Below are 20,483 nucleotides of genomic sequence, written 5' to 3' on the forward strand. Positions count from 1 at the left end.
CGGGCTCTGTTCTGACTTTTGTGTGATCGGAATTACAATTTTATGGTGTCAAAAACCAAATAAAATTACATAAATCCTATGCCCTTTAATGACTTACACAATGATTTAATCATAAACAAATCCTAACCCAAAAACACCTTACAATTAACGATTCAACATTCCCATGCATTTAATCATATTAAGCCATCCATTCATTCATCAAAAATAAATAAATGCATAAAATTAAACCCACACAGATTCAATATATATATATGTGAATATGGCTCTGGTACCATTTGTCGGTTTTTATAGATCAAATCAGAGATTATACGCAGCGGAACAACAATACAAATTTTTAATTTAATCCCACAAGATTTCTAGATCTACTTCTTCACATGCATATATATATTGAATCAAAGACATGAATAGAAAATTACCTCAGGTACTTCCTTGCTGCTATCTTTTTGTATTGAAAAATTCCTTGAGATCTCACACCAAGATCTTCCAAAATGTTCTCAACACGCAAAGAACGAGTGTGGGCTCGCTATACAAAATAATAGGCAAAATCTATTTATCAGATGTTCTCAACACATGAGATCTGATAAAGTTTGGACCTAAGTTTGTGAATGTTGACCCAAGATTTGTCCAACTGACACGGAGTCAAAGTGTGATTGATGTGGACGAATGTATAGAGAAGAACGCAATGACAAAAGTAAAGAAAACACAGTAATTTATAGTGGTTCGGCCCCAGGATCTGGTATTGACCTACGTCCACTTAGAATGATATTGATATAAGAATCAGAAGGGTGATCAAAGAACCTGGGTTCAATGAGTTTCACTAACCTCTGAAGAACAATACAAGTTTACTATAGTTTTGAATGACTAAAAAGCGAGAAAAGTCCCTTCCTTTGAGCTATCTCTTGCTATTTATAGGCTCAAGGAGGATTACAAGAGATTGTTACAGATATTCTTCCCTGAATAATCGGATATCCAAAAGATTGTATGAGATAAATTCGGGATTCATAAAGATCTTCCCATAAAAATTGCCTTGTACACGGAACCATCGACCAGACTGGTCGCGGGTAAGACAGGCTTACCCTGCTTCTACTGTGTCTCCTGGTCGATACTCTAGCAGACACTTCCAGGTATCAGCCACGTGTCTAGAGATTATTTTCCACGTCACCAATGCTAATTTATTGGATAACATTTGCCCCCCAAAGTTTATTTACTACGAACAGTAAATAAACTTTGAACGAACGACTCTTCGGTAACCCCTCCTGACGTGTCAGAACCCTTCGTGTGCTCTCGAGAAAAGCAACCCACTTCTGTCTAATCATGCCTTTTCAGTTCCCCAGAAACGATTTCGACGGCCATCCCGTTTCCCCATACTTTGAAAAAGGAAAACTAATGATTACACTTTTGTAATATCAGAGACAAACTTATATAAGACCGTCGGAGCCTCTTCTTTCTTTTTACACACGCCATTATCTTTGCAGAAAACCCTAAAAACCAGAGCTTTAACCTTCCCCGGAGACCGTTTTCCTGCACTTCCAAGACTCAGACCGCGGACTCTTAAATCTCCGAAGACCGTTCTTCCATCTTCGCGATCACTTTTCTTGGTAAGTTTTTGAAATCCCATGCTTCTAATTTCTCGTGGTGCATGCTTCTGATGGTGTACTGTTTAAGTCTTTCTATTTATGGTTTAGGATGCTTGTAGACAGAATGTTTTGTAGGCACAGGAGAGTTACGAGTTAGTTTAAAATCCAGGATCATGCTTTTTAGGACGTAAAACCGAAGTAACATTTCGATTTTTAAACCAGTTGAAAAATAAATTTTTCCCGCCCTAAGGGGAGTTGAAAAAGCTTTTTTAGAAAAACTTTTTACTTTCACCCTTTGATCCGTTTTTCAAACTGTTCGTGTAGAAAGATCCAACTTTTTGTTAGAATGCTGTTGTATAAAAGCCTAACTTTTATACTCGACCAGCGTTATTCTAAAAAGCTTTTTAAAGTTCTATTTCCTCACCTCCCCATTCTTCTGTTTGCAGACTTTAATGCCAGATTTGTGGGGAGGTGAAAGACCCATCGATGACGACCTTCTTGCCCAGCTGCTCGAGGGAGAAGAACATCCAGCTGTACGCGTCCACGAGATTCCTTTCTCGCGATCTTCTTCCAGACCCCATCCTTCCTCCCAAATGGCCCGCTCCAAGTCTTCTGGCAAGAAAAGACCCGAGTCTGAGAGCAACCCTACTTCTTCTGCCCAGCCTGATTCGCAGGCTAGGGCTCCCTTGACCAGCGGTCGAGAAAATCTTGTTCCTGACCCTAATATCCAAACTAGGGCTCGTCCTCGTCATCGGAATCCTCCCGATGTTGAGTGGTATACTTCCCCAGCCAGTTCAGTGACCCTTCGAATGGTCGCTAACTGCTTCAGGAAATTCACCCTTACGGGGATAACCATTATACGTCCTACCGCAGACCAGAGGGCTAACTGTTCAGGAGGGGCGAACAACGCCTGGTCCCGGTATCATATTGAGGTGGGAGCTTATCTCCCTCTTCATCCCTTTTTTGTGGGGGTGGCCAATTATTTTGGTGTCGCCCCCTTCCAAATAACTCCAAACGGATATAGGATGCTGGCCGCACTCTATATCCTGTATAAACTTAACAAATGGCCAGAACCTTTGCCCCACGAGGTCAATTATCTTTTTGACCTCAAGTCTAACCCACAGCACAACGGGACGGGCTTTTTCCACTTCTGCCACCAGGAGACCGGCCGGACGTTCTTGAGTGGCACTACCCATATATCAAACGTGGGGCACTACAATAGGGAGTACTTCCTTACTCCAGACATAACCAGCAATAACTTGGCCTTTGCGAGAGGAGGTAGGAGCTTGTCTTTGACTAGTCGATATTTTAACATAGAGTGTTTCCTTTCATTTTTCTCAAACTTAATCTGTTTTTCAGGCCCTTGGTTACGCCCGACCCCAACACTAGACATGGTGTCGAGGTCTAACACTCTGGCCAGGATGTCTGATGCAGCAAAATGTGTCAAGACCCTGATAACCGAAAAGAACTTGAGGTTGTCTGGCCTCCTGGCTCCTCGCCATGAAAATAGAGGGTCCGTGGTGGACGAAGCCACTACCGAGGGGGTTCCCGGCAGCAACTTCCTGTGCCTCCTCCCAGGAGGAGGCCAACAGGAGTTACGATCAGGGAACCCACGGGTAGCCCTTCCGCAGAAAGGCCTTCTGCTCCCCAAGGCAAGGGGAAAGAAAAGGCCAAAGAGCCTATTGTTGACTTGGGAGAATCTTCCGATGACAATGGTAAAGTTATTTTGCTTTTAAGTGGTTTGCCGATTCCCTGTCACTTGTTTGATGGGGATGGTAACTTTACATATGCTCCAAACTTAGGGTCAGACTTCTTCATGCCAGATAATGAGTATATGACTAATAGAGTCACTAATGTAGCGACCAGTAGTTGTAGCTCGGGTATTTACTTTATTACCTTCTTTTTGTTGTATAGCCTATTTTCACCTGCTTCTTTTTTCCTTGACTTCTTGTGTTTACTTGCATGCAGATATGTCGACTCCCAACATCTTCGACATGTACCAGGCTGAGGACGAAGAGGAAGTTCCTCAACTCCAGCGGAAGCCTAAGAAGAGAACTGGTGAATCCAGTCGAGGCCCTCCAGCCAAGAAGGGTCGATCAGAAGACCCTCCTCAGGGTACGCCAACTGGGCAAAGTCCCGCACCTACTGGGCGAACTCCTACCCCTCCTCCAGCTCCTTCCGAGCAGCAAAACGCCCCTGCCTCATCGAACCCTCCAGCCGCACCCGCCAGAGAGCAGCTTTCTCGTGAAGAGGCTCATGGGGCCAGACTCATGAGTCGCGCCATTCGATCTGCCAGGGACCGCCTCGATCGCATCGGCAAAGGTGACCGTGTTAGGGCCGCAATGGTCCAAGCTGAAGAGCTGCCAGTCGACCAGATCCTGAACAGGGCTCTGAACGAAATCTCCAGCGTAAGTACTTCTTTACTCTTCAAGCTTTAGTTTTTTAGTCCTTATGATAAGTTCTAACTCCTTTTTCTTTGTTCACAGGCCTTACTTTCTGCCACTACTGCTCGTACCCGAGCCCAGGCTTACCTCGAGCAGGCCGAGGCTAAAGCCATCGAGAGGTATCAGGTGAAGGCGGCCGAGGAGCTATCGGCTGCTGAGGCTAGGCATGCCAAGAAGTTAGAGGCAGTGGTCCGAGAGAGGGATGCGGCGGTGACTAAGCTGTCAGAGGCTGAAGTTGCGAAGGAAGCAGCGGTCAAGTTGAGGCAGGAATACCGAGATTTCAACAAGGCTCACCTCCGCGAAATCAAGCATCTGGGGGAGGTACTCAAGACCAAGGATGAGGCCATTCTCACTCTCGGGGGCAAGGTGAAGCAGTTGGAGCTCGACAACTCCAAAAATCTGGAAAAGTACAAGAGGACGACACTCCGATGTTTCTACAATTTCTGGAAACACAATCAGGGTGCTGAATTTAGCTACCTTTTAGAGGAAGTCAGAACTGCGGAGTTGGCCCGATGTGCTGCCCAACTGGCCGAAGAGGAGGCAAGATTCGCGACCCCTGCCACTCCAAGCGTCGCTGGTGTGGAAGAAGAAGATGCTGTTGAGGACGCGACTAACCAGGATACTGCCTAGGACCCTCCGGCCCCGAATGCCTCTTGAATTCTTTTCATTTATTTTTTCTTCTTTTTGGATATACGACCCAAGGGTCGTGATGTAAAGACAATAGTTTCTTTTTTAAACTTTGCTGCACGGGCAGCAAATCTTTTTACTTGAACAGTTACATCCAAGCTGCGATGCTTGCGGTGTAAAAGCTTAAATCTTGATGCTATAATATCTTTACTTATTATAACATTTGTCCGTATGACCGGACTTAGCATAGTACTTTGGCATGATTTAACAAAACATAAATTTTGAAAAATACTCTAAGTACTGTAGCATGCTTTCACTTATTTTGTTCATGTGTTTACATACCTTAAGAGTATGCTTTGCTATCGATGTGCCTTATATGCCCCCCAAGTGATCGAGGAGCTTTAGGTCCTTGGTCACTTGCCTTGACCATAACCTGCTCGAACATTCATGTTCGTGTGAGAAATGATACTTGTAATACAGCAAAACATCACACGTAATGAACAAATACTTGTAAATATAAATTCACAAAGGTTGGCAAGAATGACTGGCTGAGCACAGTCCCTTATAATCTCGTATTAAAAATGGACTAAACATGTCTTTACGAGTGATTCTGAAGTAGAATCTTACATATACGAGCAGTTAGCCATACAACGTGGCTAACCCTCTTTGCAAACCTTGTAAAAATTAAAAAGGAAAATTTAAACAAGCCAGTCCTTTAAGAAGGACTGTTCATTGATAATACTTACGCAGGTGTTCTCCATTCCAATAGCGCGGAACGAGATCTCCATTTAGGCGTGCAAGTTTGTAGATGCCTGGGTGAAGGACTTCTTCAATCTGGTAAGGTCCTTCCAAGTTAGGTCCGAGCACTCCAGCAGTGGGGTCGCGGGTATTTAAGAAAACTCGTCGTAGCACCAAATCTCCGACGTTGAATTTTCTTTCTTTAACTTTGGAGTTAAAGTACCGGGCGACTTTTTGCTGGTAAGCAGCAACTCGGAGTTGAGATTTTTCTCGCATCTCGTCGATCGAGTCTAGGGACTCCATCATCAGCTGGCTGTTCAGGTCCTGGTCGTAAGTCAAACGCCGATGTGAGGGGGGATCTAACTCGACAAGTAACATGGCCTCATATCCGTAGGCTAGGGAAAATGGGGTATGCCCTGTTGCTGTTCGGTGAGATGTTCTATACGACCAGAGGACTTCAGGCAGTTGCTCTGGCCACGCTCCTTTAGCTTCTTCAAGTCTTTTCTTTAGGGTGTCCTTAAGAGTTTTGTTTACGGCTTCGATTTGCCCATTCGCTTGGGGATGTGCGACTGAAGAAAAACTTTTAATGACCCCATGCCTTTCGCAGAAATCGGTGAATAAATCACTGTCAAATTGGGTCACGTTGTCTGAAACTATCTTCCTGGGTAATCCATACCGGCATACAATGTTCTTGATGACGAAGTCAAGAACTTTTTTGGTCGTGATGGTCGCGAGTGGTTCAGCTTCGGCCCATTTTGTGAAGTAATCGACTGCCACAACTGCGTACTTTACTCCTCCTTTCCCTGTTGGCAGGGATCCAATCAAATCTATCCCCCAAACTGCGAAGGGCCATGGGCTCTGCATCTGTTTTAGTTCATTTGGAGTTGTTCGTGGGATCTTGGAGAACCTCTGACATTTGTCGCATCTTTGTACATTCTCCATTGAATCCTCGTTCATTGTTGGCCAGAAGTAACCTTGTCTTAGAATCTTTTTTGCCAAACTCTGCCCTCCAGCATGATCTCCGCATAAGCCTTCATGCACCTCCCTCATGAGTTCCTTAGCTTTTTCTGGTGTAACGCACCTGAGTAGCGGCATTGAATATCCTCTTCGATACATAATGCCATCGACCAGTATGTACCTAGCGGCTCGCCTTTGCATAGTTCTGGCTTTGTTTCTATCTGTTGGTAGTGCACCATTTGTCAGATACTCCAAGTAAGGCGCCATCCATGTATCCTCCATTCGAATCTCCATACTGGACTCATCTGCTTGTATGCTTGGCTTGCTCAGTCTTTCCATTGGCACAATGTTCAAAGTGTCAGCGTCCTTTGCGCTCGTGAGTTTAGCTAAGGCGTCTGCATTCGAATTCTGGTCTCGCGGGATTTGCTGGAGGGTGTACTTTGTAAACTGGGCTAGCAAATCCTTCGTTTTATTCAGGTAGGCCATCATCTTTAAGCCTCGCGCTTGATATTCTCCTAGGACTTGATTTACGACTAGCTGAGAGTCACTATAAACATCAAGCGTTTACTGCTCATATCTTTGGCCATTCTCAATCCAGCTAGGTGTGCTTCGTATTCCGCTTCATTTTTTTATGCCGCGAAGTCAAACCTGATTGCGCAGTGAAATCGATGCCCTTCTGGCATTATCAATATCACTCCCGCTCCAGCGTGGGATTCATTGGATGAACCATCCGTGAATAGCTTCCACGAAGGAGTTTTGTCTTGAGGCATAGGCGCTTCAGGCTGTTCGCACTACTTACTGCCTTGGAGTTCGGTGAACTCCGCAACAAGATCGGCCAAGACTTGTCCCTTTATTGCTGCTCGCGGTGAATAAGTTACATCGAACTGCCCTAGTTCGACTGCCCACTTTAACAATCTTCCAGTCGCCTCAGGTTTTTGGAGGACTTGTCGAAGAGGCTGGTCGGTTAAAACTGTGATAGGATGGGCTTGGAAGTAAGGACGCAACTTCCTGGAGGCTAGAATTAAGCAATATGCTAACCTTTCGATTGGCGGATATCTTAATTCTGCACCGATCAGCCTTTTGCTGACATAGTAGACTGCTTTCTGTACGCCTTCTTCCTCCCGTACTAGTACTGCACTAGCAGCAACTTCGGTAATCGCCAGATAAATATACAAAGTCTCTCCTTCGATTGGTTATGATAAGATGGGAGGTTGCGCCATATGAGCTTTTAAGGCCTGGAATGCTTGTTCGCAGTCTCCCGTCCATTCAAACTTCTTATTCCCCCTGAGTAGATTGAAGAATGGGACGCACTTGTCAGTTGATTTTGAGATAAATCTACTCAGGGCCGCGATCCTCCCAGTTAAACATTGTACATCCTTAATCCTCTCTGGCGACTTCATGTCGATCAGGGCTCTTATCTTGTCGGGGTTAGCCTCGATCCCTCTTGAATTCACTATAAAACCCAAAAACTTCCCTGATCCGACTCCAAAGGAACATTTGAGGGGATTCAACTTCATCCGGTACTTGTTTAGCACATCAAAGCATTCTTGTAGATCCCTCACATGTCCTTCTGCCTTTTTAGACTTTACCAGCATGTCATCCACATATACCTCCATGTTTGCACCGATCAGCTCCTTAAACATGTGGTTGACTAGCCGTTGGTAAGTCGCACCTGCGTTTTTCAGCTCGAAGGGCATCACTTTGTAATAGTATAAGCCCGTATCGGTCCGAAAGCTGGTGTGATCCTCGTCAGGGGGATGCATGCTGATCTGGTTGTAGCCTGAATATGCATCCATGAACGAGAGGATCTCATGTCCTGCAGTTGCATCGACCAGCTGGTCAATCCTTGGGAGCGGGAAGCAGTCCTTTGGGCAGGCTTTATTGAGGTCTGTAAAATCCACACAGGTCCGCCATTTGCCGTTAGGCTTGGGGACCAGCACCGGATTGGAGACCCACGACGGATAAAATGCCACCTTGATAAACCCATTCTCCTTAAGCCTTTCGACTTCTTCTTTCAAGGCTCTTGATCTTTCCTTATCGAGCAGCCTTCTCTTTTGTTGCACGGGTGCAAAGGTTTTATCTATGTTTAGGACATGGGTGATTACTGCAGGATCTATCCCAACCATGTCTTTGTGCGACCAGGCGAAAACCTCCTGGTTCTTTTGCAAGAATTCCACCAGGGCTTGCTTCATAGTAGGCTCTAAGTTCTTCCCAACCTTCACGACTCTGGTCGGGTCTTCTTTGTCGAGTTGGACCACCTCAAGGTTCTCGACGGGTCCAACATTTTCTTCAAAATCCCCAAAGCGAGGATCCAAATCTCCATCCTCACTTTGGGCAACACCCTATTTGGTGACTTCATCACCGAATTGGGCTTGCGTGTCTATTGCCATCTGCAATCGATCTGGGGTAGTGTTCCTCGATGTCCCACTTTTCGCCTTTGTGATCGAGGCATTGTAGCACTCCCTGGCTTCCCTTTGGTTTCCTAAGACGCGTCCTACCCCCTCGTCTGTCGGGAATTTCATGGCTAGGTGCCACATAGAGATGACGGCCCGTAGATTAACCAGTATGGGCCTTCCAATAACGGCGTTGTATGCCGAAGGACAATCGACCACTACAAAAGTGGTGAGTAATGTCCTTGTTGCGGGCGCTGTACCCGTCGTCACTGGAAGCTTGATCATTCCGGCTGGGGCGAGTCCTTCTCCAGAGAAGCCGTATATGGTTTGATTGTAGGGCTCCAAGTCTTTTATGGACAACTTCATGCGTTCCAGTGTTGACTTATACAGGATGTTCACTGAACTCCCTGTATCGACCAGTACCCTCTTTACCATCATATTGGCCATCTGGATGTCCACGACCAGCGGATCGGAATGTGGGAACCGAACGTGCTGGGCATCGCCATCAGAGAAGGTTATCTCACCCTCCTCTGACCGAGCCTTTTTTGGTGCACGTTCCTCCACAGTCATCATCTCGATGTCCTAGTCGTGACGTAGAGTCCGAGGGTATCGTTCCCTGGCCTTTCCGCTATTTCCCGTGAGGTGTGGGCCTCCACAGATGGTTAAGAGTGTTCCAGCCACGGGGGCAGGCTGTAATGGTGGCGAGCGTTGGCGTGTAGACGCCTGCTCGTTGCCACCTGGAGCTTCTTGTTGGGAAGTTCCCGAGGCCCGTACGTACCTTCTCAAGTGTCCTTGTCTAATAAGGAACTCGATTTGGTCTTTTAACTGGTTGCATTCATTAGTGTCATGTCCGTAGTCGTTATGGTAACGACAGAACTTGGTAGTGTCTCTTTTCGAAATGTCCTTTCGAATGGGTCTTGGTTTCTTATAAGGCACACTAGAGCTTGTGGCCTGATAAACCTCTCCCCGAGACTCGACGAGGGCAGTGTAGTTAGTGAACCTAGGTTCATAACGATTACCCTTGGCTTGTTTGTTATCGGAGGTGGAAGGCTCGTTATACGGCCGTTTCCCACCATTTTTGCCATTACTGTTGCCGTTTCCGTGGCCTTTGTCGTTGCCATTAGGTTTGGAACCATTGGCGGCTTTGGCAGGTTCGGCGGCCTTCTTACCCTTGTTCAAGGGCTTTCCATCATCAGCAATGGCCTCCTCGAGCTTGATGTAACGATCAGCTTGGTCCAGGAACTCCTGGGTTGTTTTAACTCCTTCCTTTCGGAGACTTTTCCAGAGGGGAGAGCAACGTTTGACCCCCGCGGTAATGGCCATCATCTTGCCTTCATCTCCTACTGTTTTTGCTCCAGCTGCGGCTCGCATAAAGCGCTGGACGTAATCCTTCACTGACTCTCCGTCCTGCTGGCGAATCTCGACCAGCTGGTTTGCTTCGGTTGGGTGCACACGACCTGCATAGAACTGTCCGTAGAACTCCCTTACGAACATTTCCCAGGAAACTATGCTCGCAGGCGGGAACTTAAAGAACCACTCCTGCGCTGCTTCAGAAAGTGTTGCAGGGAAGATCCTGCACCGAGCGTCTTCGGACACTTTCTGAATGTCCATCTGAATCTCAAATTTATTCACATCCGAGACTGGGTCCCCATATCCATCAAAGTTCGGGAGCGTAGGCATTTTGAACTTGCTGGGAGTTTCGGCGTTAGCTATCCTCTGGACAAAAGGAGTGCCTTTCCTCCTATCGTGGTCGATGTAAGAAGTCCTTCCTCCGACCAGCTGCTGCACAGCCTGATTGAGTGCGTCTATCTGGGCTTGCACTGCGGTAGGAATTGTGGTGGCCTCTGTTGCTGGGGGGATGTTCTCGCTGTGCTTCTCTTGACGATCATTGAGCACATCTCTCAAGTCCTCCTCTCTTCTTCGCTGTTCGCTACCACCGAGCCGGTTGAAGACATTATTTTGTCTGGGCTGCCCCCCAACATCCCGTCTATATGGCTGATCGTCTTGAGGTACTTGGCTCCTGCTTTTACCTCTTTCTCCATTCCTCCCGCCGGCATTTCCCTTGCTTGAGTCAGCTTCATTGTATCCGTGGCCATCTCTGAACCTTGACTGGCTATGGTGAGATTGACTGTTCCCTCTATTCCCGTCTCTGGCAGAAATGCCCCGAGCGTTGGAGGGTGGCCTGCGCTGGTCGCGGTGTCCCCGTGCATTATCATGCCCTGGGGGTCCTCGGACCGCAGAGCCTAGCTCTGAGTCCCTCCTGTTACCAGGAGGGTAGTGACCTCTATTCGCTTGGTTTAGCCCATCATTCTCATGGCGTCTAGGACTACGAGGCTGACGCTCGGCCCTATTCTGCCTTTGCTGCGGGGGATTGCCCCGAGCGGCTTGGGATGGTGGATTTGCCTCCGGGTGCAACGGGACATCGTCATGGGGTGTCTGAGGCTGCTCGGGCCTCTGCGAACTTGAAGGCTGAATTGGTGGGCTAGGATTGGGACCCCTCTGGGGTAGCCCATTCGTAGGTTGGTCAGGCTGCGAGGTAGGTGCGGCCTGATTTCTAGCCAACAACAAGGCTGCTTCGAGGGCGACCATGGCTTCGGTCTGGCGGCGATCCACCTCTGCCTGTCTCTGGCTCAATTCCGCACGCTGCCGATCAATCTCCTGCTGCTGCCGCATCATAACTTCTGCGACGGTCTCTTGATTGGCCCTCAGACTAGCCAATTCTTCTTGCAACGCGCCCAGGGTGCTCTTCAGCGTTGCATCGTCCATTTCCTCCTCTTCAAAATCTTGTTGCGGCTCATCTTCCGCCATGCTTGCAGGGGGAGGAGGTGGTGGATTCGACGGTGCAGTGGCGGTTGCCTGCCCAGTTTTCCTTCCTGCTTTCGCCATTGGTTTTCTTAACAGCAATAAATCAATCTCTCAATGAAAGCACCAGAATGTTGGCTCAAGATTTGGCCAACTGACACGGAGTCAAAGCATGATTGATGTGGACGAATGTATAGAGAAGAACACAATGATAAAAGTAAAGAAAACACAGTAATTTATAGTGGTTCGGCCCCAGGATCTGGTATTGACCTACGTCCACTTAGAATGATATTGATATAAGAATCAGAAGGGTGATCAAAGAACCTGGGTTCAATGAGTTTCACTAACCTCTGAAGAACAATACAAGTTTACTATAGTTTTGAATGACTAAAAAGCGAGAAAAGTCCCTTCCTTTGAGCTATCTCTTGCTATTTATAGGCTCAAGGAGGGTTACAAGAGATTGTTACAGATATTCTTCCCTGAATAATCGGATATCCAAAAGATTGTATGAGATAAATTCGGGATTCATAAAGATCTTCCCATAAAAATTGCCTTGTACACGGAACCATCGACCAGACTGGTCGTGGGTAAGACAGGCTTACCCTACTTCTACTGTGTCTCCTGGTCGATACTCTAGCAGACACTTCCAGGTATCAGCCACGTGTCTAGAGATTATTTGCCACGTCACCAATGCTAATTTATTGGATAACAGTGAAGAACAGTGACCTATGCTTGTATCATTATTCTCTTTTTCTTAGAGAGATTTCACGATATTTTTTTATCCTTGAAAAATTACGTTCTGAAAAACTGATATCCTATATTTAATATATCCAATATATTAAAAATAAAATATTAGTTATTTTAAACAATTTGAAAATAACTAATCAGTTATTAGATTATGTTTAAATAATAATATTCTAATCATATTGCAATATCTCATTATTTATTTAATATTTAAATAACTAAAATTATGGAACGAAGAAACTACTCAAAGTCTCTTATGCATGTAGCACAGTGACTGTGCACTGTGCTACACGTGTACCACATGCCAGGGATGGCATGTGATTTTTCCTTATTATTTAAATACCAAAAATAAATTAATTCAAAATTAATTATATTTTTGTTAAATCATATAATTAATTAATTACACATAATTATACAATAATTATGTTTGATGCATAGAAAAATATTTTACTTATCAAATAAGTCCTTTTGCCCATTTTTTTATTTACCTTTGTCAATGTTTGTTTGAGCCATTTCGGGGACCTTGGACCTATAACATTAAACTCCAATAAATTGAAACTACATAGTTAAACTCTTTAATTATAATAGTTAATTTATTAATTCTGATATTTCTCCACTATAAAGTTAGGATTGCACTTTTTATGTTATAGATATACTTTTACAGAAATCTTATCTTAAGTCATCCATTGATATAACCATCTTACAATAGTTCAACCCTCTAATTAATTAGTTCATAAATTAGAATGGAACAATTACCATTTTAATCTAATTATAGATTTAAGCTCAAAATCATTTAGTTCCAGAATTAACCCTTAAGGGAACTAATATATGATCCATTAAGAAAGATTAGATTCCGTATTGTTGATACATGTTCCTAGCCATCCATGATATTAAATCTCCAAAACAAAAGTCATTAGCCTCATTCTCTGAAGAGACCTTAACGAATGAATCAAAAGATTTAATAAACATGAACAGGAGTTCATGAACACTCAGGATTTAGGTTGATCTATAAATGATCATTAGTTATGATATGAATTACAAGTCTTTATTGTTAAATGGATTTTGGATAAAGACTTTTATTCATATCGGTCCATTTCATATATAATCATATTATATAAAGCACATTTACCGAGATGTCTTACCACATCAATAATCTGAATCTAGATTATTTGTATTATCATGATACTCAACAAACCGTACTTACAACTCCAATTAAAGAATTCCATAACTTTAATTTGTCGTTGTTGACTATTTTTATTCATTCATGTGATCATAATTCTCTCGTACTAATACAAGATCACATCCTCAATAATGAATATGGAATTTTTTTGATATTTACAAAATTATTCAAACAATAATTTAACAATCTAAATATAACAATAATAATAATAAATTATTGTATTTATTTATTCACAGAAATAACAAATGTCTTTTACATGCTTTTAGGACACACTCCTAACATTTGGTCCATTTAGTTAGGGGATAAAGTTAACTGACCTTCAGGAATTAATTGGAAGATGTTAGAAGTCTCAACTTTCCCTCTCTCTTCCACTCTCACGTTCTCACTCTCTTTCTCTCTAAGGCATTGAAGTTTGAAGGAAAGGTTTAGAATTGGGGCTGGAGGAGGTGGAATCAATTGAGAATTAAGCTAGGAGTGTTGAAGTGCAACTCATGGTCATCATCACCATAATCAAGGTAGGATTGTAAACCATATTATGTTGAATTCCCTACAAGAAAAAACAGTATTCATAACACTTAAAAACTGCTAACCGGGACTATTGATAGCACTTCTGAAAATACTAACATAGCCCCTGTTATTAAAAGTCCAGTCTTTTCTATAACAGTTTTTGAATGTTATGTTCGGTGTTATCTTAAACTATTCAATAACACATTTTTAGGTGCTATAATATTCAAATAATAACATTTAGATAGAGTTTTTGGTTATAAATTTGAAGTTTAATCTTGTACTTTTTTCATAACACTTTTCAACTGTTACATTTGATTGTTTTGATAACATTTTTAGTTTGTTATATTATATAAACCATAATGATTTTTTACGCTTATAATATGTTTTTAAATCATAACATATAGTAATAAAATTTTAAATTTTATTTTGATAAGTATACTTATATGGTTTTTTTTTTAATTAAAAGATTTTCATTATTGTATTTTGATAAAGAAAATTTTAAATTAATCATAAAATGTAATTCTCAATAGATTGATAAACCATAAGTATTACATTAAACAATAACTAATTCAAACCATGAATGTGTCTACTTCATGAGATATTAGTTCTAACTTAAGATTGAAAGCATAACATAATAAAGTTTTATAATCTTGAACAATTTTTACTTCAAAAATGAAAAATAGAAACATTACAAGATACACAAAAGTAAACCATGCGTGAAACTTGCTCCATCCTTCAATTCATCATCCTTTGTGCACTTGCTCCATATCTCTCTTCAACAACCTTATCCATTTCCAAATTTAGTCTAAAGCTCTTCCTCTTTTCATTGAGGAGTTTAACTAATTTTCCTGTAGGTATGTGTTTTGGCCTCTTTCCTTTTGTAGATGGAGGTGACATATCTTGTACTTGGCAAACTCTTTGACTAGTTTCTGATCAACCGTTTCTATAATTAGTACGAATTTTGATGAGTTACAAAAATCATATATAACAACATATTATCAATTATCACAAAAAAAAAACTTATAATTTGTATTTGTGGGTATATGTTTTCAACACAAAGTCCATATATGCATGTATCTAGCAATATGTATTTGAGGAATGAACATGCCTACCTAGGACACAAACACAGCATTTATTGATCAACGAAATAGTTGTAGAATGAGGGAGATCATACATTGCTTTTACGATGGTATACATTTCTATATTGGAGGAACAAGCAAAGTATGTGGATGCTTTGGAAATTCTCACTGGGAATTTAGGATCTCTGTTAATGATTGAAGTTGATAAACTACGTATACAGGTACTTTAGAAGATTTATTTGCACTGTTTGATGTTTTTGGCTTGTCACCTACTAATCTTTTGAAGTTTATTAGATATACATCAAATAACTAACAGAAAATCAGAAAACATTCCAACCATATTTATTAATCAACCATCAATCATTATCAATTCAAAATATTCAAACAACACACAAGTTTTCTTCCTTATCTCGCCGCAGAACACAAATTTCTCAGAACCTACTTCACTAATACACACAAGTTCTCAACCTTCCGTTATCACCGCAGCACACAATAATAATAATCTCAGAACCTACTTCACTATGGATGAATATCTAAGATATTCAAACTCCTCTAACATTTGCAAAGTATTTTAACAAAAATAAAAGATAACATACCTCTTGCAAACTGCTGCAAATAAAGTTCCCTCCAATTTGAAATCCAATGAAGCCACTAAAATGAAAGAAAAATTACATACCAATTAATAAACTATCAACATCATTCGACCTTTAATTAGGAGTCATCATTAAAAAAAATTACAACTCTTACAACCAAGAAACTATCCAAACCCACTATAGAGTCCTTGGAAACTAGAGCTCACAAAATGAAAAGAACAACAAAAATCTTAAACACAACGACAAGAGGCAGCAAAAGCAGCAGAAAAACTAATAGCAAAGGCCAACAATAATGCAACAGTTTGAAATAAAACCAACAATAAAAAGAAAAGCAGACACAACACACATAGAAAGAACAAAAAACCAAAAACAGTTTGTATTCCAATTTAAAAGGATGAAAAAAAATCAGATTTATTATCAATACAAATAAGGAAAATGATAAATCCATGAAATTTTGTTCTATCTTGAGCATTTTCTCTATAATAATGAATACCTTGAAAGTGAAAAAATAGCCAAATGAACCAAACCTAGCTGAGATGAAAATATGAGATCCCTTTATAAATGCCTCAGTTCCCCAAAAGGTAACACAAATAAAAACAGGGTCAAGAAAAATAATAAGAAATCAAAACAGTTATTATGCATAGGTTAAGCACACCATATCACATAAAAAAGCTGATGAAACTAAATTATGATTATAAGAAAACAGTGCTTAAACAAGGCAATGTAACAAGACAGAGCAAAAAAATTATTGATTCAAATCAAATTAGATTACTGCTCAAATAAAAAAATAAATACTCAAACCACAATATCAATAGCCTACTCGTTTTTATTCTGAAACACACCATATCACATATTATTATTATCATATTTGCAATGATAAAAATAATGAAACGAAATCAATGATTCAGTGATAAACAAAACAGAAAGAGAAATTGAAGGAAAGATGATAAGTAGAGTGAGAATTAGGGTTATAATTGGGAAAAAATATGAGTGGAGATCGCAAAAGTGAAGATTCAAAGTACATACCCATGCCGATGAGAGCTTGAGATTGAGAGAGTGATCGCCAGAAATCGAAGAGAGTGACAAGAGAAATGGATGTGAGAGACAGAGATGGAGATTGAGACAAAATGGAATGTTAGTATTATATTTTTTTGACAAATATATCAAGGTTATTACTAAATAATAAATGTATATTAATATGAGTTAGTTATGTTTTTTAAAACATATTATTATTTAATGTAATTAAATGGTAAAATTCTTGTAGTGGCTCTTTCCGCTGTGGTTCCAGGTCTAAAGAAGGTACTTACTGCTAGTTTTATGCCAATTAATTCAGCATGATATGACTATATAGAAATCTCTGCTATGTACTGTCGAAGATTCTTTGTCTGATAATGACATGGTTATGCAGCCACTGCCTGAAATTGAGGCCAGAGTTTCCAACAAGGATGTTTTGATAAGAATCTATTTTAAAAATAATAAGAAAAAAGAAATCATTCCTTTTAAATCGAAGTCAATAATATTAAGTGAACTGATCTAAAAGCATGTTGCTTCATGCATTTTAATTTCTCATTAAGACCTGGCTAAAAGCAATCAATACAAAATATTATATAACCACTATGTCAAAAAGCAATCAGATGAATATTTATATTAGATGAAATTAACGCATAAATGATCAACTCTTAATATACCTTAATGTAGCAACAAGGAAGGGGTGGACCTACACGGCCCACTGCTGTGTCATCTGCCTCAGAAAAAGCAGCTCCAGCAAAAGTTTCTGTCAAGCCATATCCTTGGCCAATAGGAGCCCTATTTAAGCATAATCAACCAAAAAGAAAAGTATGCATAATAAGCAATAGATACACATGAAATGAAAAATAACACGACCCATTGCAAGAATTTCACAGTGCATAGTTAGTCTAGCATTGAACTAAATATGGAAGTATTAGCATCTAAATGAATTTGGACGAGTGATTGTGTGCATATAAGTATGACATATAACTTCACATGTGGACACACTAATCTAGTAGAGTTTCCAATCCAATAATTTAACCTTTTAATCGTATTAAATAACAAGGTTAAACCTCAAATTCAATTATTTTAAATCTCAAGAATATTAAATAATTACCAGTATAGCAGGAACTGCTGCCATGAGAGTTGGCTTTAATTCAGAAGCATCTCCCTTGGTTCCCTTCTTAATTTTGTTTGATATGTCTGTTAAAGTCAATGGGGAACCATAACCAATTCTACATCCCGTAGCCACCATGACAAACTGGAAAGTCACGAGTGTGTTACAACAAATTTTAGTGTCTAACATGCATAAGTAAAAGAACATATGTGGGTACCTCAGCTGCCAATTCAAAAACGTGAGCCAGGGGCAAGTACGCCAAGTAGACATCTTTGCTATTTAGTTCTGGAATGACTGTTATAAATGCTGCAGCAGTGGCTACAATGTTTCCATGTGTTATCATAACACCCTAGACAGTCACACCAAAAAATGTCATCATGCAATCTTGGACATTACAAATTAATTGCTCAAGTTTCAATACTTTCAGAAGATGATTGAATGAGTATTCAATTCAGAATATATACTTCTAAAGAAGAACTCCAAATTACATTTTTACTTGAAATAAAATGTACAGTAATTATTCACTTCCAACCAAGTTTCTCAAAAGAAGCCTTCTTCAATGAATAAAGACAAACATATGGAATCATTACATATTGCACAGGACCTTCTGATTCAAAGAAAAAAGCCAAGTAAATTTTTGGTTTGGCAACTACCTGGTCAGTCTAGCAAGTTTTGTGCAAAACTCATTGAAGTCTTTTGATTGGCCCTCTGCATTAAGGTAAACATGTAGCTCCTTTTCTGCACATTGATGAAGTCTTTCCAACCCAGACTCTGCCTCACCTGCACAAAAAGCCAAAGTTAAAACTTAAAAGAGGGCAAAACAAAGATAAGTTTAGAATCAAGCTCAAAAAAACTACTAATCTTGCAAGTACTCAAAGAACTGTCTCTTGGCATGTTCATGCTGTGGTAAATAATATCCATAAGCATATGTCCATTTCAAAACACGCCTGCACTCAACGATCTGAAAAAAAAAATAGTAAGGAAAACATTATTTCATTTCTTCGAGTGAAGAAACTATACCTTGAAATAAAAGTTAAATTATCTTACCTGAAGCCAGGCCTCTGTTATGAACTTTAGCTGTGACTCAGGTTGGCACTGTATGTCACTCAGCTTCTCAAGCTAAAAATTGAATAAATTGTAAAACTTAGATAAGTAACAATAGGAACAGTCTCAGCCAAGTAAATGTAGAACAGGAAAACAAAAAAAAAATCTGCCTCCCTCCAATCACAGGAATAACACACGGTTTATATATTGAAGATGAATATTGCTTGAGCAAAACAAAAGCAGAAATATCTTATAAATTAGGATAGTTACAACTGAAGAGAACTTATATGTTGGCAGCAAAGTATTTTTTTTTTTAAGTGGCAAGTAGGCATGAACAGTTAACATACAAAAAGCTAATGTTATAAACAAAATAGGAAAGAGTTGAAATACTATTCTCTTGGGATATACTTTGCTCAAAAAATAATAAGGCATACTTCTATAGTGCTATTTCCTTTTCTATTAGAAAAAAATAACTAAAGATCTAATTCAAGATTGGTGAACCAAAAGAACAACCACTTGAGGGGCATGTCCCACATTTTTATACATTAATAAGAACATGTGCCTTTGCTAATTAGCAATTGATTGAGTTAAAACTCCATGAATCCTAAAAGAAAGTCGTGCATGGTCAAAACTATCAGCCTCACAAAAATATACCATAAGCATGAAAGAGAGGGGGGTTAAAAAAACCAATAATAATAATATCCACCTATTAATTTAAGTACTCTACAATTTGATCATGAAACTAACAGTATATCACTTACATCATAAATATGTATATATATCACATGAAGAAATCTACAATTTGATAGCACATATCACACTAGATCATCACTAAACTAATAATTGGTTCAGAAAAGAGAAAAAAAAAAGTAATAATAATGCTTACATGCACGCTCTGCATTTGCTGTAAGTCTACAAGTGCTTTTTGCCTAGACTGCAATTAGAATGAAAAATAAGAAATCAGACTCCACCATTACGTATATAATAAAAGAGCAAGAATCCACAGTTCCTTGACAATCTAGTAAGGGTCAAAACAACAAATAATATCAAACATCACATTCTATGAGAAATAGAGGTTCAATTCAAGAAAAAAACAAAGATGGGGCACACTGATGTGACCTACTCATCAAGATACCACATAGATGGGTCATTGATGTGATCTATACCAAGCTTAACACTCTCAAGGTCCTATTTTAATCGTACCAGGTAAGCCTATACCACTTGAAATATAGAACCATTGTGTCTAAAAGAGTGATTGCTTAATCTAACAATGATAAGATACGATTCAATGTACACAACTGTCAACAACACTTAAAACATTTGTCCAAATACCAAATAGCCCAAAAAGAATATAGTGAGATATAAATTGTCCATTCATATAGTAATTACTGACTAAGATGGCCATAAACGAACCAAGTGATGTATTGGAACAACTGTCAATGTTCCAAATCTGCCGTTAATTCGTCCAAAAATTTCATGGACCTGGCTTGTGAGTTTTTGATCTGTGAAAATGCAATATGAAACAGTGTATTAATTGAATTTTAGCAACAAAGCAAACAAAATGCACTTAGAATTGACAGTAAAAAGATGGAGAGACAAAATAAAACTATATTCATTAATGGTTCAAACTTAACATAAAGAAACATATTCCAACTCAAATGTCCAAAAAAATC

The 20,483-nt window shown here is 40.3% G+C and overlaps 1 long non-coding RNA gene across 1 annotated transcript; it reads right to left on the reverse strand.

Annotated features, from left to right (window-relative positions):
- Positions 1 to 18,638: 18,638 nt before the first annotated feature.
- On the reverse strand, positions 18,639 to 19,828 carry LOC133801891 (uncharacterized). The gene is made up of 3 exons (XR_009877051.1): positions 19,697 to 19,828; positions 18,814 to 18,885; positions 18,639 to 18,727 (listed from the first exon to the last, which is right to left on the reverse strand). It is a non-coding gene; the product is annotated as an uncharacterized LOC133801891 (long non-coding RNA).
- Between the last annotated feature and the right edge of the window lie 655 nt (positions 19,829 to 20,483).

This window comes from Humulus lupulus, chromosome 9, assembly GCF_963169125.1.
Source record: "Humulus lupulus chromosome 9, drHumLupu1.1, whole genome shotgun sequence".
NCBI classification, from domain to species: Eukaryota; Viridiplantae; Streptophyta; class Magnoliopsida; order Rosales; family Cannabaceae; genus Humulus; species Humulus lupulus.